A 13,441-nucleotide genomic window follows, 5' to 3' on the forward strand; every position below is an offset into this window, starting at 1 on the left:
CAGCCAAGAATGCAAATGCTTTTCAGAGACTGCAGGAACTGTGGGATAGCTTGAGTCCTCCAGTCCATGAGCGTCCATTTGATTCTTTGGCTTTCCGTTACGCTTGCCACGCAGCAGTGCACTGAGTCCCTGCTATGGCGTCTGTCTGGAGATATTTAAAAAATGATTTTGAATTTCGTCTTCTGTAATGGAGCGCTGATAGAACAGATTTGCCTGCCCTCCAGCATGGACGTCCGCATCGTCCATGCTGGAGCTCTTTTTTTATTTTGATTTCGGACTGCATCGCCACCCGTGCTGATCGGAGCTCCACGCTGGGCAAATAGGAAATATTCAAAAGTTCGCGGGGCTTTTCCTGTCTACTGACCACTGCATCCGAGTTCAGATTGCGGTCCAGAGCGGTCACTGGTGCACTATGGGATAGCTCCCGGAGGCCAATGCCGTCGATCAGCGTCTACACTAACCCTAATCCGATATGTTAATACCGATACTAGCGTTACTCCTCTCGTTAGGGAGGAGTACAGAAACCGGTTTAAAGAGCCATTAAAATCGATATAAGGTGCCTCCTAGTGTGGACGGTTGTGGCGTTAAATCGGTTTTACGCTCCTAAAACCGGTTTAAACGCCTAGTGTAGACCAGGCTAATGTGCTGTATGACCAGTCCACCCTAACCACATCACAGTGGTAACTGTGCACCTCGAATATGGAAGACACAGAACTGTGTTTGAGAAAAGACTGTCCCTCATAGCCAGCTGCTCTTAGCCTCATGATGTATGCCTGGCAGAGTGTTCTTGCTTGCCCACTAGCCTGCAGTGCTGATCTTCATCAGCTTTCTTCAATTTTTCTAGATTAGAAGGAAATAAAGTATCATGCCTGGTAGCACTACTGGATACGGTGTAAGTAGCTTGTATCTGTCATGACTTGTTGTCTGGGTACTGCACCTTTATATGCAGAGAAGTCCATGTCCCTAATGCAGAGGCAGTGTCCACATTCTGTTCTGATGCAGCCTAATAAAGAGGCGACAAACACAAGGGGCGCTTAGGGTCCTATTTTTTTAAAGTATTAAAATAATTGAAACAGACTTTATATAGCTGCTTTTTGTGTAAACAAAAATATAACTGAAATTCAGTGCTGTTTCCTCAGGACCCTCCTCTATCTTCCTGGAGGATTGGGCCCTATGGGACAGGATTTCCCCCATACTCCAAACTTGTCCCATAGCACCTCTAATTGCACTTGATAAGGGCTAAATTCTTCTGCTATTGAAGTCAATGGTAAAACTCCCACTGACTTTAATGGTGCACGATGAGGCACTAAAAGAGGTGTGGTGCCTCATCATGCACCATTAAAGTCAGTGGGACTTTGCACATAAATTGTAAAATGACTCCAGGTGATTATTTTTTCATATTTCTTTACTAACAAGGAAATGGGGCAGTTCTCCCAGAAAACCTAGTTAAGTTATACCAATTTTTCAAGCAAAAGTTCTTCCTTTTTATAATGAAAGCTGTCAATTTTAGTGCAAAAATTGCCCCAGTTTCTGAGGAGAGAGAGAGTTGGCAAATCAAAAACATGCACTCTGGTATGCACTAATAGCAAAGCACTTTTATTAAAACGGTGAGTAAAGCAGTTACAAGAATAACCTAGACCAAAACCATGAAAATTTCCATTCAAAACCCTGTGAAACAAACATTGTGATTCTTGCAGAGTGCTAGGTCTGGTCAAGCTGACATCTCCGCAGAAACAACCCCTTTGTTATTTTATCTGCTTTTGACTCAAGAAGGTGCTCATGAAAGTGTGAGACAGAGCACTGACTAAGGACAGGTGCTGTGTAAACTCCATATGCTGCTCTGTCAGTGTGCCTCAGTCCTGACTTGCCAACTATTCTCTGTCCTGGGGCATCTCCTCAGCTGCGACAGTCAGTTATACTGGCATGTATGAAAGCACAGAGTGGGTTTGTATTCAGGTCAAATTGGACAACCTCTCTAGTACATTTGAACCCAGATATCCAGAGCAAAAGAAACTAATCATTCCATGGTGCCACCCAACCAATACATGACTGTTTTTTCCCCGGTGCAAACACAGCAGGTAACTAAAAACAATCTCTCTCAAATAATTACTGTTTCAGCAACATTTTTCTTGGTTCCCAGAGGTTTCTAGCTTGGTGAGGGGTGAAAGGAATAGAAGGAAGACACTTGTGGTGGCAGCCAAGCAAAAGTTCCTGGAGCCATTCTGCCTGCATAGGGCAGATGCAGGCAATATGGTTTAAGGTAGCCCAGGGGAAAAGCACACTCAGCAGCAATTCTTACACCTGCTTCTGAATGGAGCAATGTGTGTTTCCCTCCGGCACTTCTGCTGCCAGATGCCAGGTGGCATGCAGAGGGATATAGAGGGCCAATCTGGCTGGCCACGTTCCCTTGGGACTCAGCAATCCTGCTCAGCATGATAGCCAGCCCAACAGCCTGGTGTTCCAGGGAGCAGTAAGTCTAAATTCTGACAGGTTTCAGAGTAGTAGCTGTGTTAGTCTGTATCCACAAAAAGAACAGGAGTACTTGTGGCACTTTTATTAGTCTCTAAGGTGCCACAAGTACTCCTGTTCTAAAATCTGAGTGGCTCTTAGCACATTGGTTCTTCTATGCTGGGGCAGCCAGAAGTGATCCTTTAATATGCAGAAGAGAAAGCTAGGCCCAGGTAGGTAGGGCTGAGATAAACTGAGTTTACAAAATGTCATGTGGTGGAATCTTGAAGTAAATCCTGTAGTAAAATATGTAGGGAGTTGGTTGTTCAATGAATTTGAAGTGCTTAGGGAATTTTTCCCTTAGAGTTGCTCTCGCCCAAGAGACTTTACCCCTAATCAACATGCCTGGGAATTCTACTTGCCATTGGTGTCCTCAGAAAGGGCTGCTCGTCTCCTTTCACCCACAGCTGCCTTGGTTTCTCATATCATTGTGCATTTTTTGGGTGGGAGCAGCCAAGAAGGGACATTTCACTTCCAAATTCAGTGTCTTCTACCCTATTGATTGCAGATTGATACTCTCCATAGGACAGCAAGAGAGGGAAATCCTCTGTCTCACTCCAGGTGACTCCGCTCTGCTATAACAATTAGAGGAACCCTAGCTGTAATCCATCTCCCTCACCTTTACAATCCCCCATCTCTGTAACTTTTACTTTTATTGCACTGCATCTACTCTACCACAATGAGAAATGACATATGATTGAATTAAAATGTATGCTATTGTAAGACAGTGGGAATCACACAGCTGGGTTAAAAAGAGGGAAAACAAGGTTCTGCTTCTGCTCATACCCTACTTTGTTGTAGATTGAAGTCAGTTCTGAACACAGAAATCGGAGCAAGGATCTCTGCTCCCAGATCTGGCAATGAGCTCTTTTGTGGTCATTGGCAAGAACCATTCTGAACAGTTTCCCCTTCTGTAAAATGGAGGATACTTCTTTACCAACCTCATGGGGATACTGTGAGAATTAATTGGTTAATGATTATAAATGATGTTGAAAAGGAAAAGTGCTATGGGCCTGCTTTTCAGAGATGCTGAGTACCTCAAGCTGAATTTAAAGGCAGCTGTGGGTGCTCAGCATCCCTGCAAATCGGAACCAAGGTCCTGGCTGCAGAATGCCATGATATTGCAAAATAGCACACAGACTGTAGAGGGAGGCAGCAGCACACCCAGATTGCCCTCTTGGGTCATCATAGCCCCTGCAGGCTGGAGAGAAACTCTTAGGAAAATATACCTCCACGTGTTGGCTGGATCTAGGCGTTTGCTTGTAGAAGAGAGCAAAAGTTTACATTTGTCAAAGCAAACTGAAGACGCATGGGAGAGGAGAACACTGGGTGCTGGGAAGATAAGCACCATAGCCCCCAGTGCAATGGGTAATAGAGTCATTAATTCTGCTGATTAACTTGGCCTTGGGGTTCATGGAAATGACATCCACCTTTTTTTTTTTAAGCTCAAACTGTGGAACAAGAGAGCATAAAAAAACAAGCTAATTAGAGGGAAATCCGGAGAAAAGAAGCAGGGAGAAACGAAAGACATTCTAAGCATTAATGAGACTTGTTTGGGGAGAGGATGTGACAAGCTCTTCAAAAGCATTATTGTCAAATGTGTCACTGTTTCATAGATGGCTAGCGCTACCTTTGAGCGTCATGCTGATAGTTAATGATTTGAAACTATAAAAAGATTGAAAAGGTAAAAGGGAAAATGTCAGACTCGACTGGATTTTAATGAGCCCCTTTCTTTCCACGTGAAACAGCCTTAGAAAGTACAGAAAGTTCACTTTTACCCTGTCTCCAGTTCTCTCCCTCTTTCAGTGTCTCCCGGTAATAATTGTTTATAAAGGAACAGTGGGAGAAAGAAATCAAAGGTCCACCTCCTCCTAATCACAACCTCTCCACCCAAAACCCACTGACTTTACCTTTGCTGGTAGGCGGTTGGTGGAATCAGGGCTGCGCAAGGATGTGGATGACAACAATAAGCAGAGATTGATGGAGGAGATGGCAATAGCTCTTGTTTGTTTTTTTGTGACGTGCTGAGCAGAAGCTGTCTTCACACTGTGAAATGTAACAAAGAAATCTAAAGTGATTACGCAGGTTCATTTGTCAGTATCACTGCTCTAGCTATTGCTGTGTGCGACAATGAGATGACAAGGCATTTATTGCTGATGGTTGGTTATTAGTATCATTATAGGAAACATTAGCGCAGTCTAGGATACATAGACCAGGGAGACAATAGCTTTCTGGGCTCCAAACTCAGCGGGGTAGCCTTGTCATTAAATTTGCCAGTACCAATTTATTTTTTTTAAATAAATTGAAAGGAAACTTTGAAAACTAAATCAGTAACCCTGCAGTTACCTTAAGAAACTGATCAGTGGCTTTCCTCCAGACACTACATTTTATATCAGAAGGGGTTACATAGATCAGAAGACAAATAAATCACATAAAAATAAACACGAGTGAGCAAAACCTTAAGATCTGACACTTCTTTGCAGATCTTATTCCTTCATTCTGTTAGGTTTGCAGTACTGACCTCCACCGCACCACCACTGGCCCATTGATGGACTTTTCCCTCTCAAACGGTACATCTAATAACATATTAAGAGCATCTAATAACATATTAAGAGGAAATACAAGATCCATATGCAAAAGAGGCACAACTCATGACCCTTTGTCCTTCCCTTAACAACCCACACTGCACCCCACCCCCTTTGTTTGTCTCCCCTTGTGTTGGGTCCAATTTGGGACCTGACACTGAAAACTCTTACTCTTGTGAATAGCCCCATTTAAGTTAATGGAACTAATTGAGCGAGTAAGGACTACTTGAGAGAGTAAGTATTTGGCCTTAGACGCTAAGCACTTTGGTGGATTGACCTGTCATTTTTATTTGTCTGTAAATCTTATTTGCTCTGTGGTAGCAAGCCAGTCCTAAATTCTGCAGCAAAGTGCTGTTTTTTTGTAGCCCTCAGATGCTGAATTCAGTAGCAAACTGGAAATTCTGTAGCAACTTAAAGTGAATTAAAAGGTGGGTTTTTTTATTGAATTAAATAGGAAAATGAATTATACAATCAGTGCATAATTTCCTGTAACATTTATTTTAATATGAAATTGAATTTATTGTATGCATATTTTTAAAATGCCCCATATTTTGCATTGACAGTGCTCAAATACACTGGAACAGTTGTTGTGGGGAAGTAGGAGGTTTTGACTGCTGTGTAAAGGTCTTCAGATAATAAAATACTAGTACAAGGCAAGTAACTATTGCAACTTATTTTAAATCCCAGTATTAATAACATTGCATAGCAAAAGGAGTTGTCTCCCATGTGTTCAGACTAGAGCCAGGTGAACAAACCTTCTTTGTGTATATCCTGAACATTCAAAAGTGAATTTTGATTCAAATATATTCATGACTAGAGCTGGGTGAATAAAGAGGAAAATTATTTGTAGGTCTTTTTTCCCCCCAAAAAGTGACATAATTCCTCAAATTCTTTTACCGATATGTTGGTGAATGATCTCCACAGCCCCCTAGTTAAGACTAAAACCTAACTAGCCATGAATTTAGCTGAAATTGTTTGCTTTAAATGCAACATTATCACTCAAGAGCCAGTTCAGGAACACAACCCTATTCAGGCTTCACAAGCCCATCCATGAGTCCCGGATACTTGCGAGGCTAGCCCACGCTGAAGTCCATACTGGCACAGCTTTGTTGCTGTTGGTACCCAAGCTAGGTTGGGTATGTCTACACGTGCTGCAAGCACACCTCCTGACTGCATTGTAGCCATCCCTCAAGCTCTGAAGTCACTTAGGCACTTTTGAACATTTTACCCCAGACCTTCGTGTGGAATATAAATCAGGTAAGAAACTACACAGAGTGATCACAGTTAGCAGGGCAATAACAAATCAACACCACCTGAAAGTGATAGTGATACAATATGAAATTTACTGAGTGAGGCATAGACCTATTACTACTTCAAAATGAGCAGAATTTTAAACTGAACCAGGAAGAGATCAAGCTGAATAATTGTGACCTCAAGGAAGAGCAGAGTTAGATGCCAATCTGAGGACAACTTTTATTAAAAATTATTTTACTAGCAGCGCTGAGAAAAAAAATGCTTTCTGAAATGCACAGCAGTCATCTAAGTGTTGAAAAATCCAAGCAGAGGACTGGAGAAAATGTCTGATTTGGGATGAGTACGTAGCTGACAAACACGATAGCACATTGTGATGTAAACTAAGTGTAGTCACTTCCGAAGAGCACCAATAAAAGAGCCAATGGTCAGAAAATCCCAGAAAGACAATGGCCAAGGTTAGGGGCGGGGCCTTCTTTAAATTAGAAATCTATTTACTTTAAACTGAATACCACTCTAAATGTATGGAAATTTCCAAGCTATGAAGTATAAGCATAGCCATATCAAATCACAATATAGAAGGCATGGAATGACAACAGACCTTATTTTTCAAGTACTGAATTTCAGGAATTTGCTAAGTCCTACTAGTTTATGCATATAATCTCCTTTCCAAAATATCCACAGAGAAATGGGATGGCTGAGAAAGCTGTTCAGACAGAAAAAAAAATCGCTTAAAGGAAACTAAACATGACAATAATAATGTATATATAAATTTGCTGAGTCTTAGAAATTCACCAGTAGAAGGATTGATGTCCCTAGTAAAGATACAGATGGACAGAAAACCAGGACTTTTCCACAATAACTCATTTGCTCAAAGTTTAACAAATACCAAAATTACAAATGCAACTGGAATAAAGGTAAAAGTAACAAATCCTACCACGACAGACATAGCAGCTGATGCTCCAGAGCCAAAGCATCTTTGTGCACATTTTCTTGTGTCTTTCACAGCAAGTGACACCAAGCTTGATCATGTGTCGAGAATGCAGACACTCCTACTCTCCACTCCCATCTCTGCTGTGGACGTTCCAGACTAGAATAAACTCTAGGCTGCTAGAACAGATAGACAAGCACACAGAAGCTGTGCTTGGTGCACTATTTCACATGTTGCATCTGGATAGGCAAAGTTCTGGATTAATCACTTAATTAAAACTTGTAGGTGGAGGCAGAATTGATAAAATTACGTAGGGAAAACAAAGCTGGAAGGATATTTAACTAGTACTGGCATTGCCATCTAAGAGACTGAAGTGCAAGAACAGACTCTGGTCATTATTTTTCACCTCTCCAAAAGTGATGTTCTCAGTGTATGGGGAGGGAGTTATTCCCTTACTTCTGGCCTAACACAGCCCAACCAATGGGAGTTGGGTAAGGGAGGTGAAAAGAAAAATAAAGGGAGGATGTGAGTCATTGTTATTTATTTCTACAGTGCCATGCATGTGCCTGGTGCCTTAGAGGCAAATATAAGAAGACACAATCCCTGCCCCAAAGAGTTCACACTAGGTTATACTATATGTGGACAAAGATGATGGGGAAGGACTATAACATATTCATGAGACATGCACTGTGGTAGTTAGGCATGTTTCCCTGGGTTTCTTTTTGTTTGTTTTTATCATAGAGGCAAGCACAGGAGAAGATAGTTGTTGGAAGGCTGGCTCAAAGAAGTGAGTTTTCAGGAAGGATTCAAAGAAGGGAAATGGCTAGGGCATATGGGGCAGCATGAATTTGGGAGTAACTACAAGTCTTCCACATCACTATGGTGGAGAACATGCAGTGTAGTGGTAATTCTTCTTGTTTCCATGGGGAAACAAGTTTGCTAGCCCCCATGGCTCTGAGCAACCAGACAGTTCAGGAGTCATCTTGTGGTTAGGGCAGTGGATTGGGACTCACTTAGATTCCCTAAGATCTCAGTGCCTCACTTTCCAATGTGTAAAATTGGGGTAATGTTTCCCTACTTCACAGGGGAGAGCATCCATTCATTAATGGCTATGAAGTGTTTGGGTGCTATGGAGTTTGTGGGCCACAGAAATCCTGACCCAGATAACCAATATCTGGAGTTGGAAAGATTGAAAATGTCACCAAAAGGCAAAAACCACCCAAGATCTGGTTAACCAGCTTGAATGCAATCCTCTCCATCAGAGTCAGGAGCTGGGTGGAGCAATGTTAACATACTTGGAGCAGTAAGTAAATTCAGAGTGAGCTGGTGGCAATGTATTTTACAACTGTGAATCCTCTGTTGTTGGTTTTGTTTTTTCACACAAGCAGTTTGAAATATTTACATTTTGCACCTTTCCCAAAAAGATCCTGCCATTTACAGAAGTGGCAAGGTGTAAGGTGGGGATACTCAGAGTGATATTTTTTGCAGGGCAATGCTCTGCCAGAAATAGAAAAAGTGAGGCAGTTACTCACTCAAAACAATTTGTGACTATATGCAGAGAGAGAGAAGAATGAAGAGAGAGAAGAATGAAGAGAGATACCTTTGTGTGTCTTCAAACAGATGAAGAACATGCTGTACAGGAGCTTTGATTTAGGAAGGATTCAGCACATCTGGGCTCTGCTCTTTGGAATGCAAGGGAGTTTTGTCCATTTATGGAGCAAAGTAAAACCTGTTACTGGCATGGTAACAAGCAGCTTTCTTGATGAGCTGAAGAATAATACAGTGTTTTAGTAACACATGGGCCAAACAAATGATTTTTAAAATGTAAGGTCTGCCAAAGTCTTGCCAGTGTTGCTGAATAGGCAAATTGTTTAACAGTCACAGCAGGGGTTTTGCAACTGGGATCTGTGCATATACAAAATCCTGGTTATAGCCTAGCATGATTTTACAATGCCATTGGCTGTAATCACTTTTAAACAGAAATATGATTGAACTTCATTTCTGTGTGTGTAACTGTAAATTGGCATTGTTTGCAGCAGCATGAAATCCTTACTAAGCTTCCTGGTGATGAATTAACCTCATCGGACTGAGAGGTTTTTTTAGGACACTAAGAAAACAAAACAACAACAAACCCCCCAAAATAATCTCTAAACACACACGGCAAGTTATCAGCACATAGAATGGTAACATAATGGAGATAGATGAAAGTTAAAAAACAACCAAGTGCAGCAAAATTGTGTTGTTTCAATTAGCATGGGATAAAGTGAGTACAAAAATATAATGCAAGCAAAACCTGAGCATGGATCAAGATAATCATCTGCACTGGAATCCTTTCTCCATTTGGATGTAGTGTAAAATTTGCAATGCATTATTTCTCACCAAATTACAGACTTTATCATATATATGTACTTACACTGCCATGTAATAAGACATATACGATGTTTTTCCCTTGAGCTCGAACTAGTGCTTATTTTGCTTTCAGATATTAACTTTCAGATGTTAACAGTAGAATTAATCATGGAACGAATCCTTATGACAACAGATGTTGTGTAGTCTGGCATTACTTTACGCAGCCACCTTGCCTTCTCAGCTCACTGAGAGGGTTGGTTATTATGAGGAGAAACAATAGCTGTTTAATAATTGGTTAGACAAGTTCTGATTAATTCCCTGAGATAGTATTGTACTTGAGCCTCTTTGGCAATATCTCTGGGATTCTCTTTTTTGTCATCTGGAGGGAACTGCCAGTTAGACCTCAATTTCCCAGCCAGCTTTGTAATGCAGGCAGCAATTTATTTATTCAAATTTCTATAACTATCGGCTCCTTTTAGTGCTCTGCGCGCCTATTTCATACATTATATAGTATTGTTTTTACTTTTAGTAATAACAATGACTGAAAGTCTTGCTTGAAGGTTGAATTATGATCTAAACAGTCATGGGTGTGGGACATCATTAAACTGTTGTCGGGCTTGGTTTATGAGTGACTATGAAATGTGTATTAATTTGCACAAGCTATAGACTTACTTCCACTTCAGAAAGGTGGTGTGAGATGTTTGCAATGAAATTAAAAACAAAAAAGCCACTTTGAAATGTGAGACATCTTTATGTCTTTTCAAACAAGATAAATAATCTTGGTTCTGTCCCTTTATATAAAAATGGTTAAAGAGTCAGTTGTTTTTTGCAAGTCTTGCACAGTTTTGAATTTTTTAAAAAAGGATACCTATATGAGGGATTTATTTTTCTCAGATTCTTTCAGTAACAAGGGACCATATTCAAAGCTTTGTCTGAGAACGGAGGATCAAGAAATTCAGGACTGAAAATATATGTCTGTGCTCCCAGTGTTGGCCAATGCTCTGTGGGTTAATGGCTTTTTCCACACGGCCAGCCACCTGCCTATAAAGAGTATCTAGATATCTACAGCTTACTAAGGGTTGAGATGCAATGGAAGAATGTCTGCTGTGGGCAGCGGTTGCCTTCATAATAGGGAGCACGGTACCCTTAGCAGTGGTTTGTATTGTGATTTTGTTTTGAGAAGTGGTCGCCAAGTATATACACCTACTTGTGTTTCATACAGTAGTAGTTACTAACTTCTGAGGGGCATGAGACAACGCACAAAAAGCAAAACACCAGACCCCAAAATCTTCAGCTTTCTGTTTTCAACCCTATATTAACATTGCGTTCTGAACCCTTCCCTAGCTGATGTTTCCGGTGTTTCCCAATATCTTCATTACTCATTTTCAGGCTCTTTGCACTCCCTTCCTCTCTTCTATCCCACCTCTCCTCCTTTGTCTGCTGTTGATCTCTTTTTTCCCCTTTCTTCTTCTGCATAGATGGCTCTGATGGAACTCTTTTGATTTGGTTCTGAGTCCTAATGGCTTTGTAGAGTGTGTTTCTTTCCCTTTATCCTGATGCTCTAAGATAGATTTGCATCCACATTCATTTGCTAGCTCAATTTGGGTACAGTTTCACTCTCTCTTGCTAGGGAGTGGCCCTGCTGCCGTACACCCCTTACTGTCAGCCTAAAATGATGCTGGAAGCCTCAAGTGAAGCCAGTCCACTGGAGTGTGGAGTGAGCTGAATTGCCACTGCTTCCTGCTGTTCCTGTGATAGATAGTACCATAAAATGGATGTGATGTGGTTATCAGGCTGTGAGTCGGTTCATACTGAGCTGTATTGATTGGTGTTGGTTCAGTGCTTGCTACCTATTTCATCAATTGACCTTCCAGATTTTGTTCCTGCTTTGCTTCTTTTACCTCTAATTCGGCTTTATCTCCTGATTTTCTTTTGGTTGATTTTTGCGGCGTATTTCTTTAGTTTTCTATTATGCAGAAGGACTTTTCTAATGAAACCATACTTTCTCTCACGCAGTATTTATTTATTTTTACAGGTCTAGTCTGCTCTTTTCTGATATGTCAATTCCATTACAAGACTCTGGTTCTAAAACATTTCAATCCTCAGCAGGATTGAAACCGAGGTGCTATCTGATGAAGCTCATGGGTTCAGAATCCAGGTTTACAGTTGATCTGATCAAATAGAATTTGTAGAACAAAACAATTCAATAAAATGAAGCCATCATGAACTGTTCCTAGGGCCAGATCCTCACTTGGTGTAAGTATAGCTGCACAACTGAGCTACATTGATTTACACTACCTGAGGATCTGGCCCCTGATTTTTAAGCATGTACTAGTTATTTGTAAGCATTCACTGAATAGCCTGGAGGAATAATCACAACCAAATGCATTTCACTATTTGCAATTCATGATGTGTAATCAGTATGTGCATTGTTTGTAGACCCAGACAGAAGAACTAGAAAGGCAGTCTGGTTTAGTGTATAGGGCATTGGATTGATAGGGAAATGGGGCAGAGAGATTACATACTGTGGGGCTTTAGGCAAGATGCTTAAGTAGCACAGCTAGGACTAAAACGAAGGAGTTCTGGGCTCCCAGCCCCAAGCACAATCCATCAGACCACACTGCCTGCATTGTTGCCAGAGGCTTGACATAGAGATTTACTTGGTCAAAATAAGAGATTAAGGTGTCGGGAATACAAGGGGTAATTTGAAGAAATGAAAGGCAAATATCATATAGCTCATTCAGAATTTGTTGTTTGTTTAAATATAAGGGCCAAGACAATGCAAACCTATGGAGCCACAGCTATGTGGCAGTCAGCTGCAGACAAGCAGAAAGGGGGCAAACAGGTTTTCTAGCCTTTATGTATAAATGGTTAATTGGGGGGACAGACAGAAAATGTCTGGACACGTGAATTTATGGAGCATAGGTGTAGGGTTAATCCACCCAGAGATGAATTGGGATTGTCAAGAGAACTCAAATGTAAAATAGTAAAAATTGGTGGAAGTCAAGCTTCTGAATTAGAAACTACTTCAGAGGATGTTTTTACCAACCCAGGTCATGAACGAATTTGCAGCTCATTTCCCAGTAGAATGTTGGTAATGTCAAAGGGTGATGGGAATTTTGAAATATCTAGTGTGTAACTGTGAAAAGGTGCTTGTGATTTCTCTTGGAAATCGTCCTCTATGGTCATTCAGGAAATGATCTCTGAGAGGTGGAGGTAACTTCAAAGCTAGCATTGTTTTGTTGGATAAAAATGCCTTATGTAAACAAAAATACAAAACAATGAGATGTTAAACTATGATTTGCGTGTGAAATTCTGTTCTGTTTAAGTCCATAGGAATTTTATCACTGACAATCAGTGAGGCCAGGATTTTACCCTGTATATTTTCTTATAAATAGGGCTTCTGTTTTTTGGATTTATTAATTTCATTTTTTCATGGTTTATTTTTAGCAATTTTTGAGTTTTATATAGATGTCCAAAACTGAGAGTTTTTCAGGGCTTTATTTTTGAATATACCAGAAGGAATAATGAATAAACACTGATTTCACTTTTGGGATCTGGGGTGTTTATCGGTTAAAACCATAAATTCAGGAGCCTTGCTTATAAGGTACAGGAAAAAACTGTTCTGATACTAGAGTGGTAGGGGACATATAAATAGATAAATATTTCTATGTAATAATCAGATCTACCCTCAAGGAGGAATAGCAAGGCTCATTAGTGGATGCTCTTAATAAAGAAAGATGGTTTCATTCAACATATTATGAGTTCTTAAAAGCAGCTCAAGATGAAATGTGGTTCAATCTTTTTGAGAAGACTA

The sequence above is a fragment of the Mauremys reevesii genome, linkage group 2, assembly GCF_016161935.1.
Source record: "Mauremys reevesii isolate NIE-2019 linkage group 2, ASM1616193v1, whole genome shotgun sequence".
NCBI classification, from domain to species: Eukaryota; Metazoa; Chordata; order Testudines; family Geoemydidae; genus Mauremys; species Mauremys reevesii.